This window comes from Mytilus californianus, unplaced genomic scaffold (genome assembly GCF_021869535.1).
Source record: "Mytilus californianus isolate M0D057914Y unplaced genomic scaffold, xbMytCali1.0.p SCAF_53, whole genome shotgun sequence".
NCBI lineage: Eukaryota > Metazoa > Mollusca > Bivalvia > Mytilida > Mytilidae > Mytilus > Mytilus californianus.
The window spans coordinates 863,544-881,416 of record NW_026262705.1 but is presented as its reverse complement, the minus strand read 5'-3'; the positions used below and the strand labels follow the sequence as shown (position 1 = coordinate 881,416).

At 31.9% G+C, this 17,873-nt stretch overlaps 1 long non-coding RNA gene across 1 annotated transcript; it reads left to right on the top strand.

The window, feature by feature from the left end:
* The first annotated feature begins 2,257 nt into the window (after window positions 1–2,257).
* Window positions 2,258–13,489, top strand: LOC127703879 (uncharacterized). The gene is made up of 3 exons (XR_007983096.1): window positions 2,258–2,520; window positions 9,222–9,317; window positions 11,933–13,489. It is a non-coding gene; the product is annotated as an uncharacterized LOC127703879 (long non-coding RNA).
* The last annotated feature ends 4,384 nt before the right edge of the window (window positions 13,490–17,873 follow it).

Below are 17,873 nucleotides of genomic sequence, written 5' to 3'. Positions count from 1 at the left end.
GAAGTTATGAATTGATTGTGTGTACTTTCCGGAAACAGAGACATAAAATTGAGAATGGAAATGGGGAATGTGTCAAAGAGACAACAACCCGACCATAGAGCAGACAACAGCCGAAGGCCACCAATGGGTCTTCAATGCAGCGAGAAACTCCCGCACCCGGAGGCGTCCTTCAGCTGGCCCCTAAACAAATAATTATACTAGTTCAGTGATAATGGACGTCATACTAAACTCCAAATTATACACAGGAAACTAAAATTAAAAATGATACAAGACTAACAAAGGCCAGAGGCTCCTGACTTGGGACAGGCGCAAAAATGCGGCGGGGTTAAACATGTTTTTTGAGATTGCAACCCTCCCCCTATACCTCTAGCCAATGTAGAAAAAACAAATGTACAACAGTACGCACAGTAAAACTCAGTTTAAGAGGTCCGAGTCCGATGTCAGAATAGGAAACAAAAGAAAATAAACAAAATGACAATAATACACAAATAACAACAGACTACTAGCAGTTACTGACATGCCAGCTCCAGACCCCAATTAAACTGATTGAAAGATTATGTCTTCATCATATGAATATCAGGCACAATCCCTCCTGTTAGGGGTTTAGTATTATACCATCATAAAATATATGAGATGAACATAACCCGTGTCATGCCAACAACTGGTTTTAGAATAGATGTGTTAATTCCGATGCAAAGACCCTGTAAGTGAATCAATATTAAAACCAAAATATGCAATCTTTAATGACCTGACAACAGTATCGTAACTATACCCCTTCTTACTAAGTCTGTTTAAAGGTTTTGTTAGCTTTTGAGGTGAATACTGACATTTTTGTGCTTTGTAAAGAATATTAATATATATATTGATTGATTGTTATTTGTGATGTATTGTCATTTGACAAATTATAAAACTTGTAAAGTCCTTAAACACTTTACTTGTGATCCCATTAATGGGCGTCAAACGCAGGATAATAAATCAGTCCCATTTTCTGTTGCTAAATACAATTTTTCGCTTGAACATATGAAAATCAGAAACACAGTAACCGTTGTATTGAGTTGTATGTAACATTCATCTCTATATAAATAAACTATCAGAAACCTTTTATTTCATATTAAAGCAAATCGATAGTTTTGATAGTAATTTATAAAACATGATATTTATAGTAATTTTCAAAATATAATATTTGATTTTCCCCTAATATGTAGGATCCACTATAATAGAAGTCATTGAACCTCTCCTTGTAAAAGCAAAAATCATACTTCAAGTCTCTCTTAAAAAATCAAATATCTAAATAGAGGAAGTCTCTTTCAAATATTCATTAAAGACTTAACAGTACATATATTTAAGTAACTAAATAAAGCTGATTGATTGATTGCTATTTTAACGTCCAGTGGAAAATATGTCATACATATTCACGATAAGATGTAAAGTGGATCGACCAGGTAAACATGTTAAGAAATTTAGCGGGACACTAGTTACTTAAATTAGATGGTACGTTTGAAAGAGGCATATAGTATACCACTTACAAGAATAAAGATGAACCATGACCCCATGTATCCTAAGGTAAGCTATTTATCCCGTCTTCCTCCCCTTTTCTCACGACGGTAGCCAAAAATCGAAAAATTAATTAAAAGGCAATAACGGCCACCTATAACTAAATAAGATATGAACATGTACTTGCATTGTAGATAAATTCCTTGCGAGTCAGGTTTCGGACAGGTTTGAATTTTCATTCCAATACCGTCTGACTTTTCGTGTTGCTCAGTCTTTAGTTTCTATGTTGTGTTTTGTGTACTGGTTGTCGGATCCTCGTTTTTGTTTTTTGACATGGCATTATCAGTTTGTTTTCGACAAGTGAGTTTCAATACCTCTTTGATATCTTTCGACTCTCTTTTAACCAGAGATGATCACCCCAATGCACTTAATTATTTGAAATTGTAAATGACGGTACTTCTGTTGCCGTTGTATTTTATCCCCATTTGGACCCCTCAATCTAAATAAGTCATGCCTGACATACTTTTAGTAAAAATAACGTCAACATTAAAATCCTACACATGGTTAAAAAGTTCCGGGTATGATAAAAAAGACACAATAAAGTGCTTTTATAAAATGACATCGTCTCAGGTACATGTTTCTTCAACAAAAAAAAAATATCATTTTGCGTTCAATAACAGTGTAAAATAAACGATTAAGTTTGTAAAGATTTTTAAAAAACCAAGCCCCGCTGTAATCGATCTTAACAGTTTATTTAAATACGTGTATATATCTACGATACATGATTGTAAAGGTAACCAAGCATTGAGTCAAGCAATAATGCAAACTACTGTAAACTGTCAAGAGTGCAAAAAGGAACCAATTCGATGGAAATGTAGGCAGTGCACGACATATTTCTGTAGCGCGTGTAAACTCACTCATAGAGAATATACTCGAAATGAAAAATTTCAACATAAAGTGGTTGCTTTCAATGCTGCCGAAATATCCGATCTGAGTGATTTTAATAGAATATTTAGTGGAAATGAGGTAAGATATTAATCATATTTATAGGTATTTAAAATGAAATATGACTCGGATACAACGTGAAAATGATTGCTTATTTCATTATTTTCAACTATGCTTGTGTAGAAAACCGTTGATCCATACAATGTACATATATGTCATCTATGGTACATGTGGTTATACTTGACTGAATATTGGACTTGCGTTTTATAATGTTATAGGTAGCACTGGAATTACGTAATCTTTACTAATAATCATTTATAATCATGGTAATAATACACATACAGGTTAAGAATAATATTTTATAATTTCATTCGTCCAAAGTTCTTATCTGGACTTGCTTTCATCTGGAAAGCTCATAGCCGAATATTTGAAAGCCAAGAATGTATAATCATGATAATAATCGAAATAGTTGAAGAGCTATATGACCAAAAAGGACAAAAAACAATAAAAGACAAATTCATCATAAGATCTATTTGACATGAATCGAGGTTGTAGAAAGTTATGGCTTGTGGTCACGCCGTCAGTAATTGAGGCTTTGGATTGATAAATTGCTGAAAATAGATTTATCTATTATTGATATCATATAAACCTTAAGTTTATTTTAACCAGAATCCCAGTTAAAATCTACGAAAACTAAAGGAATCAGGACAAAGTATACGTATTTAGGCGGTATTTCGGATTTCAATGATACTTTTTTACATTTTAAACTTATTGAATTGCATCGGAATATCGAAAAATGATATATGTAGCAGCTATACTTCTCCACTGAAAATCAATGAAATAATATGTATAGAATGTACGTAAAATACTGCCCAAAATGCATTTTTTCCCCAAAAAAATCCGTCCACATAACTTTGTTACTAAAATGATTTGTTATGCTGTAAACATTTCCGTCCAAATGGAATGGAAATAAAGTCGATTCATTTCCAAAATATTTGTTTGAATTTATATTTCATAAGACCTCACCATTAGAATGACTTTCTAATATAAATCAAAGAATGAAAACAACACGTTATATAAATTTCATATGCCGAAGCGCTTTTCTGGATTTACCTTCATCAGGAACGCTCAAAGCCAACTATTTGAAAGCCAGGATTTATGAGAACCAATGTTACTATGGCATTGATGGTTTCAACTGTTACTATGTCATTAATGATTAATATGCGACAGATTCTTTTCAATTTGCTGTTTTGAAGGGGAAAGACAGGTTTCATTGTTTGGACAATCAGTTGACTCTAAGAACCATAGGGAAAAAGAAAATGTTGATTTCTTAAAATGTTTTACAAAGAACGATGAACAATTTTTTAATTTGAGCATCTTCCTGGAGGATATCTTTAAATTTCCATAGAGGCACGAAAATGCTTCCTTTCAGTACTTACAAGAAGCAGAGAGAAAACGTGTGTATAGAATGGAGTTATGTGCTTTGAATTATGAGAGTGAGAACAAACAGCAATAAATAGAATCGTTTTCATAACAGCGTGGACAACCGTTAAACTTTTGTTGGTAATCATGCTGAATAATTTACCTTTAACTTGTTTGTCATCGGCTATCGATAACAATGATTTTACGCTGACTCAGTCTGTCAACGGCCTTCCAGTGGGGATTTAAATAATGATCACTTGTTACACATTTCGATACATAAAATGGAACTTTCTTTTCACAAAACTTTGAAAGATTTGTTTTAAATATTTCTTATACCATCACATACAACAGTTTCATTTTAAAGAATAACAATGTTGAGAGCTGATATCATTAAATAATCCAAAAATACGTTTATTCATTGTAAAAAACTTTAAGTTGATGGGGTTAATACACAAAATATCTGATTGATTACGAGAATAAGTACTTCTACGTTGTAATCATTTTAAATGAGCGGCCTTCTATTTATTCAATGCATTCATGTAGGTTTTGTTTGTAAAGAGTTCCTAATAATTAAAAAATCATTTTATTTTTTTTGTTTACTACCTTGGTTTTTTTTTACATAAATCGATTCATTCATTCAGATATTTATCAGTTTGCCTTAGCTATTCAAGTCCTACACAACGTCTCACGAATTTGGTCTTTATTTTACAAAACTTATATTCTTGTGATGTATTTTTTTGTTGAAGAATGAATGTTGCCCTTTTTTTTATTTTTTGTCGTTTTTTTTGTGTGTCTCATTGACGTATAAGACAACCGGACTACTCCTTCTTCATATTTAAAAACACACGAGTGACATCAAGATCAATTCATGACACAAAATAACTAAGTTAAACTTACAACAGAAGAAAGATAATGAACAGCGTTTTTATGGTGTACTTAATATCGAAGTCAGAATGTGGTCTTTGTAAAGATTTTGTAAATTAATCAAAAACAACAAAAACAAAATAATTTGAATGTTTATATTGGAAAAAGTAACGGTGTGTAAATCATTACAATTATTTTATTTCAAATGAATATCAAGCTGTTGCATTTTTCCGCTGCGAGCAAATTTTGACTTTTGACCGCATTATTAAAATTAATTTTCTTGTTGTAATCCTGTTGGAAGCTGCGCTGTGTAGTTTATTTTTCTTGTATTGTTTAATGCCAAATATAGTCAAGACAGACAAAAAAAAATTGAAAGATTACATGTTAAAATAGAGAATGGAAATGGGGAATGTTTCAAAGAGACAACAACACGACCAAAGAGTAAACAAAATAGCCGAAGGCCACCAATGGGTCTTCAACACAGCGAGAAAATCCTGCACCCGAAGGCGCACTTCAGCTGGCCCCTTAACAAAAATGTGTACTAGTTCAGTGAAAATGGACGTCATACTAAACTCCTAAAATGAAGACAAACAAAGGTCAGAGGCTCCTGACTTGGGACAGGAGCAAAACATGCGGCGGGGTTAAACATGTTTAGTGAGATCTCAACCCTCCCCTATATCTCTAGCAAATGTAGATTAAACAAACACACAGCAATACACTGCTACATCATGTACATATTGTGCCAAAGTCGGGCTGGGGAGGGTGCATGTTATACTGATTTAACCCACTTGATTGTGTGCCTGCCCCAAGTCTGGCCAGGCGTGTTAAACTGGATTAGCCCCACTAAATTTTGAGCCAAACGTCCGGCTATCCGGTTTTTGTGTTGTTTATTGTTGGTTAAACGTCTATTTTTACTAATTATGGACAGGACTCGGTGGTCTTTGTTGTTGTGGTCTCTTTTACTTTTCCTACCTTTTATCTTTTTATGTATTATTGTCGTATAACAGATCTAAAGCCGTTTAACTACGAAACTATCTGCAATATATTTAAGTCCTAAACATGCATGACAAATTTGACACAAGACGTTACGCAAACAAAAATCAATACACCAATGTATCTAAAGTCACAATTGATAAAAATAAGGAGATGTGGTATCATTAATAATAAGACAACTATCCACCAAAGTTCAAATGAAGTGGATGTTAGCAATTATAGGCAACCGTACGGCCTTCAACAATGAGAAAAATCCATACCGTAGAGTCGGCACAACAGTCCCCGACATGAAAAATATGAAACAATTTAATTGAGAAAACCAACGGCCTAATCTACAACAAAACATTTAACGAAAAACAAATTTTCTGCTCTTTGGTCGGGTTGTTGTCTCTTTGACACATTCCCCGTTTCAATTCTCAATTTTATTATAGATATAACTGCATATAAAAATAAGAATATGTGGTGTGATAGATAATCAGACAAATCCCATCAGTGGTCAACAGACGTTAGCAATATTGGTCACCGTACGATGGTCAACAGACGTTAGCAATATAGGTCACCGTACGACCTTTAACAATAAGCAAAACACACACTGTATAGCATGAAAGCTTCAAATGGCCTTGTCATGACAAACACGAAAGTTGAGTGGATGCAGAACAGATCGAGAGAAAAAACACGGATACCGCATGGAAACTGGCAAATGGTCCGCAATACTACTTTGGTCAACTCACTAACTTGAAATTAAAGACATGGCGAATTTAAGTCCTTATATATGCTGAGATGTATGTTTAAAAAAAAAGGAAAATCAAGGTTTGTTTGGACACTTTTATAATGCAAGTCTTGGTTTTGAATTATTTGCGAGTAAGCTTAAGGAGTCAATAACAAATAATCACTCCCAGAAAGACAGGCAAATCCATTAACAGAAGAAAAAATGAATATACGAACTACAGTGCACAGTATATTGTATACATATTTTATTTGCGATCATAAAATGTACGAAGTCGTCCATTACTATGTAAATTGGGTGGATTTAAAAAAAAAATGCTGAATATGTTTCTGTTGCTAAGGGGTTTTCACAAGTATAGTAGTTAGCAGAAAGTTCACCAAACTAAACATTTTACCTATTCAAAATTGTAAATGCAAATTTCACAAGGCTTGATCCAAATAGCTTTTTACTGTCTGATAACTTGCAAGTACGAAAAAGACAGGACAGAAGTAAATTTTGTCTATATGTTTTGTGTTTGCACACTTTTTAAAGTTGATCATGCATTCGTTCTAAAATAGAATTTTGACCAGATAAAAGTTAAAAGATGACATAATTGGACAACCGCAATTGTTAAATCGCTTTGACGTCCGAAAAACAGATAATATTCAACACATGCATTGTAACTTTTAAAGCCAGTTAAATCCTTTTTTTGGCTGAAAGAACGTGCGATATCATACAAATTGATTATCAAAACATAACAAAAACACAAGTAAAGAACGTTTAAGTATTCAATATAAATCAAAACACAAAGGTTATTCCTGTTTAGTTTTTCGAATTATTTTATTTAGGCGTTGAGCCCCTTTGGTGACCCCACAGTTTAAATGTCTATAATAAGTACGTCTTGAGCAGTGGGCGTTACAGACGAACGTTCACCTAATCTGACCAAGTCAATGGGATATTTTAGCGCGCCAATCAATGGTCTCGTCTACACTGTTATGCACATGATTCTAAAAGGCAGGTACTGTATCAAACAGGCCCGGGAACACAGTTATTTCGTAGTGCATTTCTTTTAGACAAAATCGCAAATTAAAACAAATCGCACCTGCTCTTTTCAAAAAAGATATTTACAGTGTAGTGTACATTTACTTACGTAGCATTTGGGACAAATTGTATCAACTGAATCAAACGCAAGACATTATCTACAAGCTGAACAAATGGGAAACAAGTATCATATTCTTGACTTAGTACAGGCATTTTCCGAAGAAACTGGTGCCTTAGGTAAAACTTGGTTTTATAGCTAGCTAAACTTCTCACTTGTATATGATAGTAAGTTCCGTTATATTTACAAAATTGGGTGAGCAACCTCAAACAGACATGATAAGTTATCAAATGTGGCAATTATTGGGATCCAACAGCCAAAACTACGTCACATGTATTGCATTAACAGTTTGTTAATGTAGTGTATTTACATTTATACATAACTACAAAAATTTAAAACCTCTTACAATGATACACGATACCTTTAAAAAATTTAAAAAAAAACCCACCTCATTCATCAAGTCTGTGATAAAGTATGTGTATATAAAATAAAAAAGTCATTTAACTTCTCCGATAAGTTTCATTATTTTTTACATTAACCGTTTTTTTCAACCAATTTTAGTTAGATATGAAATATAATACATGTCGGTTAAAGAATCATACACATTCCAACCGAAAAAAAACAACTATAAAATTTGAAAAACAAAAACAACAATAGCATAAAAGTAAACAATATATACATACATAAAAAACAATTAGAAGTTACCCACTCATTAAAAGTGCATTAGCTACGAGATATAAATAAAAATGAAATATGATTTTGTTTGTCATGTTTGTTCAATCATTAATAAAAGTGAAATAGTGAAATAACAGTTCGCTTTAGCGGCCAGTTTGGTTCAATTTTGATGGAATAAGATAAGAAACATCGCTGATGACTTATTCACTTGCAAGTGAATATTTCGACCTCATCGAACACTTCTATTTTACCCCTTAGTTAGAGATGGGTTCAGTTATTAAAAGGAAAAGAGTGTCAACATTGAAAGTGAAACTAGGGTAAACCAGTTGGTTGACTGATTCGATCCACAAAAACTCATTCTTGTACAGATAGTAACGATGATTGACATATATATTTTTAACCTATAATATGAAACAAATAGACCTTAAAAAAATCAAATTGCACATGTTCGCGATCTATTTATATTTATATCTATATATATGTTTATATCGGGTTATATGACCGTCGACAGCCTTCGAAGGTCAACTCGATGGTTAATTAGATGGCGTCTAGACTAAAATACACATGAAATGCTGATACATATCATCGAGCTAATACATCGTAAATTGTTTATTTTACACTTTTTTAATTGAGTATACGTTTAAGTATGTTATATATCAAATATGATAATTTGAGTCAAATTGGTGAACATGAATTTGACAGTTAATGCCCCTTTTTTTTTTTAATTATGCCAAAGCTAACTACAAGGTAAAAGTTCGAGTCAGCCTTTTCTCGCTATTTTTTAAAAATCAAATGTTTCAAAAAGGAGTTCCATAGCTTGACTTATAGTATCGATTTTAAATTGTAGATTTTTTTGATTTCACCAAATTACATCCTTAATGCGTTTAGTCTTTCCGAAAGCAAAATAGTATATTTACTCTGCGACATCAGACCGACGTTTTATCTATTAGCAAATTATTAGTAAATCTTAGTTTCATATTTGAATATCATAATAATATATATACATGGGCACATTATTTTCAGAAAAGAGAAAAAAGACTTAAAATTACTGACATCAAAATAGTGGGTGTCTCATTGATGTATGTGTTACTTGCCCTAATGCCGATTTGTCCTGTAACTGTAAGTAGTAGATTAAAAACAGTTGACAATTTGAGGATGTCTACTTTCAAGATGTTGGAGATACATTTTTGAATGCAAGATATTTTGTCCCATATCCTTAAAGAGACAAAATAATAATTCCAATGCTATAGGACATTAAATTCATGAAACCTAACGCGTAATGCGTTACATTATGGATTACACATACTTATAGAATTGTATTAAAAAAAGTAAAACACGCACGAAAGAACTACAGTGTGAAGTTAACTGAAAATTATGGGAAGGAAAGTTAACAATTAGAAAACTTTTACGTTTATAGGTAGTATGGGCTCTTACGCCAATTTGGATCGTTTAACATCAGGCAATCCAAGCGATTGATTCAGATTTTTAATAAAAAAGGAAAATTTTAAAGCAAGAATGCAATTTGTTCGTTAACATTTCGTTTAAATGAAAAACATTTTTGGGATTTTACCTAATGATTAAATCTATTTCACAAAAACAAACCAGATTTCTTTTGGATTTATTCAAAAATGTTTATACTTAAAGGGGCATTAGCAGTAAAATTCATGTTCACCGATTTGACTCAAATTCTCATATTTGATCTATCACATACTAAAACGTATATCCAAATTATAAAAAATCTACAATAAACAATTTACAATGCATGGACTCGAAAATTTGTTTCAGCATTTTGTGTTTATTTTAGTCTAGACGCCATCTAATTAACTATCGAGATGACCTCCGAAGACTGCCAACGGTTATATAAACCGATATAATAATAAATATAGATATAAATATATAGCCAACTCGTGCAATTGGATTTTTCTACGTCTGTTTGAATTTATAATATATATTAAACATATAGGTTAATCATCGTTTTTACCTGTATAAGAATGCGTTTTTGTGTATCGAATCAGTCAAAGTACAATAAAAAACTTATGGGATAGTTATATGTTTTGATTATACTCCCAGTTACCTGTTTATTGACCAGGCAGGTAGCAATATTTATCTCCCTTAGTAGTTCATGGTTTATAACCAAAATGCTTACTTGAATCTAATGTCAAACTTAGAGGATGCTGGTGATCTTTCAGACTATTTTTTTTTTAAGTGCTAAACTGAGTGTCTACTATTTGTTTATCACACGAGCATTAAAACTATTATATGAATGACTCTCGAGATAATGCTGATTACATGAATGTTATGCGAGAAACGTATTATGCGTATTCTTAAATACTCATCACCATGTATTCAATGGCAAAAGGTGTATGTACATAAATATGTACATCGACATGTACAGCATTATTAAGCTACAAAAAGCTATGCCTATATATGAAAGACACAGAGGAACATTCTGTTGGTATCATTTTCCATTCCTCATCTGACATTTCTCACTTTGAACTTGATATTTTGCATTTCCAAGTGGACCTCTCTCATTTACAAATTGACATTTCTCAATTCCAAATTAGTTTGATGTTTATAATTCTCCGTAAAAGTTGGGAGTATAAATGTGAAATGTAAATTTCCGAGCTCTAACTGGACATAGATATCAGAGGATGCAGTATGATTGCCAATGACACAACTCTCCATCCGAGTCACAATTGTAAAAAAAGAAAACCATTATAGGTCAAAAGCCTTCAAAACGGAGCCTTGGCTCACACCTAACATCAAACTATAAAGGGCCGCAAAATGAGTAGTGTAAAACAATTCAAACAGGAAAACCAACGGTCTATATAAGAAACGAGAAACACGTATGAACCACATCAACAAACGACAACCACTGAACAATACGTTCCTGACTTAGGACAGCGGATTTAAACGTTTAAACAGGCGCCAACCTTTACCCTATCCTGAACCAGTAGTATAACATTACAAGATAGAAAGACATACTATAAAATATCAATTGAAATGGCTATGTTTGATTTCCAATTTGACAATCTGGTCTCCAACTGATATTTCTCATTTCTAACTTGACATTGATCAGTAAATAGTTTTCATTTCTACATTCAAATTTGGAACTGAGACACGTCACCTTGCAAGTGAGTCAATTTGCGTAAAAAAGTTAAACTAAAATACCACCTTTCAAGGTGAATTCAAAATCGAAAAGTCCATAAACTGACAAAATCAAACGTAATCAACCAACGGAATGAGTGAAAAACAACTACCATATTCCGGATTGGTACAGGTATTTTCCGAAGAAAATGATGCGTTTAACCTGGTTTTATATGGTTTATGGTTCCGTTTTATTGACAAAGTTGGGTAACCAAAAAAGACATAATAGGTTAATGTGACCATAATTAGGATTCAGTAGCCAAAGCTATGTAAGCATACATGACAGATATTCAGCACAACTCACTTAAAATTTTAAATCGTCAAACTAAAAATCTAAAAAAGACGCCAACACAAATGTTGATGTTGTTGATAGTAAATTTAACAAATTTGGAAGTGTGAAATGTCAACTTGGAAATGAGAAGTATCAACTAGGAAAAACAAATGTCAACTTAAAACTGCGACAAGTTAACATTTAATTGATAACTGTCAAGTTGGAACTGAGAAATCGTTTAAATTGAATGTCAATACCAGTCTGTCATACCTATGTAATAAGATAATACGCTTACATAATTCTCTAATTCTTTTAGGACACAAGACTTAATATGTATACATCCACAATAGACCAATGGACAGGATTTAAATTTGATACTGCAGTAGTTTGCTTTGGATTTGGAGCAGTCGGATTATCATGTGCGTTCATTTTGTCATACGGATATTTCTGGCGCCGTGTTAATTTCATTAAAGGAGTTGGAATTGTCATGACGGCCCATATTCTGATTTTTGTATTATCTGGGTTTGTCGTTGAACCCATATTAATTTTCGCTTTATATCCATTTGCCTACTATGTGTACAAGAAGACTAACCAATATAAGATAACCCCGTTCGGAAATTTGACATTTAAAGGCCCAGTTAAGAAACATGACTAAGTTAAACAAAATATCGAACTCAACATCTTTTGGAGTTTTAAAAGACTGATGTGCGGTTTCTTATAATTTTCATTCCAGTCTGGTGGATCACTGACTAGTCAAATAATGGGTGTATGGTGAATGTCAATAACAGTTCTTCTTATACTACAATCTTGAAGACAATTGTTATTTCTAATCTAATGAAATCATGTATCACATTAAAAGTGTTGTGCAATTTTCGGCATAACCCTCTGAGTGTGTCATTTTGTTTCTGTTTGCATGGCACATTTTATTTACAAGTTAAGCTGACAATTATGTACTTTCACTTCTTTTCCATTTTACTCAATCCTGTAACGTTCGTATCAGGCTGATATCCTGTTGAAATGAAACAAAAGAAATGGAACTCATTATTAGAGAAGGTATGAATGATCAAGTTGGTATATTTGATTTTTTTTACATCTGTTTCTGTGGGCTTTAGAAGATTAATGTAGATGCATAATTTAGGATTTTTTGCATCTAATATACGTGTGAATAGTAAAAAAAAATCATAGAATGGAACCTCGAGATATATGTGAACTTTGAAAGAAAAGACAAATTTTCACAAAACAGTCCATTATGGTCGGTGCGAATACATGTGGATTTGTTTTTGCATAAAAATAACTTCAACTGAAACAAACCATTGAAAGATAGAAAATTATCATTTCAAATCATTAATTTGCATCTTTTTTTTGGAAGAAAATCCTAAAATGAACATCAATATCATCGAAAAGAGATAGTCGGATGTACCTTTTTATGTTCAGGCGTGTTTGAGTTGACTATTTTGTTTTAAAAACGTATAAAGCACAAACACATTTGATAAATCATCTCGGTTTAGATTCCTTTTTTTTTTATTATTAAGGCTACGTGTTGATATAACAATATTAAAAATTCACAGTACAAAGAAATCAACTATATTAGTCAACTGAAATACCTTTCTAATGAGTCATAACAACAGATTAGGTTGTTTGAATAACAAACAAAAAAAAAACGATTCGTGTTACAAAAAGGCATTGTACATCATTCTGATGAACCAGCTATATTTTCAAAGTGTGACCTTTATAAAGTGAAGTGCCAGACGTATAGGTATGATATATCTTTTATATAGTAGAACAATTGTACATGACTAAACAACTCTGATTTTGTCTTATATTTCTTGTCACTATTGTGCTACACTATTCAATAAAATCTCTAGTATTCTGATATTGTATAATATATATTATTTAGTGTGACGTCAATTTTTACTGAAATGGTATATATTTTAGTTTAGGGGCCAGCTGAAGCCCGAGTCCGGGTACGGGATTTTCTTGCTATGTTGAAGATCCATTGGTGGCCTTGGGTTGTTTTCTGCCTTTGTTCGGGTTATTGTATCTTGACACATTCCCCGCTTCCTTTCTCAATTTTATATATGCCAAAAAAGAATATTCAAGTGCATGGAATGTTGTAAAATTATTTGACAAAAAGTTCCTTTCAGACTGCATTCAGACTTTTTGGGACTTTCTCTGAAAAATCATAAATAAATGTATTATTCTTTCCGACCATAAGACGACTCCATATAGCTTACATTTTGGGTTAGGAAATAAACAAAGAGAAACGCGTTACATAGAAGCCCAGTGTTGAGCATACATCTATACTTACATGTTTTAATTTTCTGAAATTTACTTCACTGTAACTATCCACAATTTGTTCAACGACAAAGTACCTTTATCGATAAAGTTAGCAAAGTGAAAACCTGAACAACCAGAACATTTTTTTAAATGAAAACTATATTTTTATAAAAGCATACTTCCAAACACCATGTATAAACCACTTTTGAGGTAGTAATAAAAGACCGAAGGTAAAATTAACAGAAACATGGTCAGCATAAATATAACTTACTCCAATACTTTAATTATCAACCTTTTGTTGTTTTCACTTTCTTCTTTGAAAATTACAAATTGTAACATGTTTAATCCCAACGCTTTATGCACCTGTTCCAAGTCGGAAACCTGTAGACGTTGTCAGTCTTGTGCGTTTTTTTTTTAATGTTGGTTCATTTGGTTCCACTGCGCAGGTATGTTAATGCTGTTCTAGAGTAAATCGGCTATTTATTCATAAAAAAATCATTGAAATTTGAAATTATTTTGAATTTTAGTCTAGAAACTTTCATGCCCAAAAATAATTTTGATCATCCCTTATATCATCCAAACTTTTAATTTCTGATGTCTCAGCACCTCCTACCTCGTTACCATGGTAACGGGCGACATTCAAAGATAGCGTGTGAAGCTTCAACTTCAAGAGCCCGGCACACCCCAAAGAACTACACCAATGAATGAAAATAAAGTTGTATTTGGTTGACAAATATGTTATCTTTCGTGTAACAGCTGTTTCTTTCTTTAAATATGCCCTTTTCTACAAAAAAATAACAGAAGTGACATATTATCCAACCATGCTCACACCAAAAGTCAACTTTCTTGTCAATTTTGAAAATGTTGTATTCATTTTAAAAACAAGAAACAGCAATCTTGGTATTCATAAGCTTTCTAAAAATAAATATGCCAAGTTTTAAAGAGATCAATAAATATTAACGGGGTGTGCCAATGCGATCTTTATAAATGAATTAAACTAAAGTCCTTTCGCGGCGACATTTAAACACTGTAATGATTCAGATCGATTATTCCCCTTTATGGTATCAAGGTGCCGGGAAAGAAATAAACGACATTTTGATAGTTTTTGACTAGAAATGGACACATTAAAGATGTAAAACAATGTTATTTTTTCATTTTTATACTTGAAGGTGTCATGAATCTTGAAAGAATCACGGTGCATACGAATGTGATGAGGAAAAAAAGGGGGGATACTCTAACGTTATACTTTGAAATAGCTTTCGTAACCCCATGTTCATTTCTAACTCCACATATGTGCCGATTGTAAATAAAATTAACTTGGTTACTTTCTTAACTTCGCTTCTCATAGGGGTTTTACGACTTTAAGATAGTACCAAGGATTAGTATAATAAGATAACGAGATGACGAACGACAAAAAAGTCTTTCTAAAACAAAATGATTCTCCTGATAAGAAAAAAAAGACACTTTTAACCAGAACTAGTGCATGGAAGTATGAAGCCCCTTCTATCAAACTCATGTTTCATGAGAAATATTAATCTACTCAGACCTGATACAGTTTTTTTTTCAATGTATTTTTTTAAACAATTTTAAATAGTTCACTGAACATTTATAGTATGGGAAACCGTCACATGACATGTGTAAATGGATCTTTTTTTGGAACAATATAGGCTTTAAGCTAGAATTTCTAGAGCTATGTTCATTTGTTGAACATGCATCATTCATTCATAATGCAGTCTCTTGCATAGTAAATTAATAAATTTAAAAGAGGTCCATGCATTCCATTTGGTCTAGAATTAAAACCAGAAAAAAATATAATACTAGGTCATGTACATGATGTAGGTAAATACAGTATGAACTTATTTTCTATCATTGTAGAAAAAACATAATATAAGAGATGAAGCTATTTATTTATTCAATAAAGTTATATGCATGTGAAAGCCATTACTTCTTCAAGAGTTCATTATGAGCATTATTTGACTATTAAATTCATAATGTCTATATCAAAAGTTTCATAAAAACTTATGATAATTTCTCATTCATTTCAAATAGTTTTCCCAAACTTAATACCAAAAGCATTGTATATGTCATATTAAACTGAAAGTCCTTATCATAATGTATACAATTCTTTCTTGTGCCATGTGGTTTTCCATGATCCATAATAAATGTAGACATATATCATCCTGCTGATTTTCATATGTTAATGTTGTACTGGAAAATTTTATTGAATACCTAAATTTGTCTTTTATTTCACATAGAATATTCCTATATTCATGTAAAATATTATACAAATACTGTCTTTTGATGAGGTAAATGTGTGGTTTTATTGACTTTTGAAAAAAAACTGATATTCACTGAGGCCAACGGCCGAAGTGAATGTCACTAGGTTTTTCAAAAGTCAATTAAACCACATATTTACCGAAACAAGAGACAGTAATCGTTTTATTCCATGTTCCGAGCGAGAAAAATATGTATAAAATAGCAGTTGTTTACCAAAACCAACTAAACGTCAAACATTGTATCGTTATTGTACACCTAAAAGCGCGCGACGTTTTGCGCGGTGAATATACTTTTTCCGCAGGTGAATATGCTTATTTATTCAAAATCCCATTCATATAGAAAAACCTACTAAAGTTCTATCAATATGGAATAATGTGATTTACAATATATATACCAGTAAGTACATGCAGTTACCAGCCTGCCAAATATAATGTTTGAATTATAATTCTCACTCATTTCACAGTTTTATGTATATATCCAAAATTATCTCAATAACTGCCATATGATGTTGTATAATGATATGAACATTTCCTTTTATGAGTTGATCTTACAGGAAAGAAGTGCACAGTCATTTCCTCAGGTGTAATACTTTTATTTCTTTGTTTTCAATGTTTCAGAGTCAGTTCTAACAGTCATGTACTTCTTCCTTTTGTTGTCACACTGAAAAATTGCTTCATTCCAAAAGTCACATGTGACATGTCGTGGGGTTATTTCATATTCAGCACTCGTTATAGTTTTGTTATATGTCTTCTAGCTTTTATCTTTAAAACATTCATTTCACTTTCTTTAATGCATAGATCTAAAACTATCCCCATATATAGTTATAAATTGTCTGACAATTTCCTTGTGTGTGTTGATCTTCAAAAGAAACAAGTGGTTACTCTTTTTCTCTGAATACTTTTTCCAATTTCAGTTAGTAAATACATGTACTTGTATAACACCATTGCCTCCAAGTCATCTGAATACATATACTGAAAAAAAATTATGTAAACATTTAGTGGCATTTTAAAGTTATTGGTATTGAATGTTATGATACAAAAAGAAAACTTCAGTCAAAATTTTGTGTTCCTAAATTATTATTGAATTAAAAGTAAACTTGACAAAAAGTTCTACATTGATTTAAAATGAACTTTTAATTTATGAATTTTCTGTAAAAGTACAATAAATTTTGTAAGTACAACTTACTTCAACTGATATTTACCTATCAATTTTTTATAATTAATTAATATGACTTAATCAATATTGAGTGGGTGTGACTCAATACAACAGACAACTTATATATACACATAACCTGAGGGGCTGGATGGTGTTTACAGAATAGATAATAATCCTTATGGGCAAAAAGTGCAGAATGAAGGGCTAAAAAAATAAAGAATAAAAAATGACCAATAATAAAAGAGAATAATGGGGTGTTTAAATACAAAGAATAATGAGCAAAATAGATAAAGAATGGAGGAAATTGTATAACAAAAGAATAAAGAACTGTAGGACCCCCAGCAAGACTCATACATTATAGTATTAATACTTACATTGTGTAGACCTCATATTTGATGTTATAGAAACTACACTTTTCAGACATTGACATGTCAATGTAATGTGTGCATGGTGTAAATAAATCTGCAAAAGAAGTAACAATAACTACTGAAAGGTTTCAAACTAAATTTTATACACACCAGATTGTAAATAAATATAATTAAGATTGA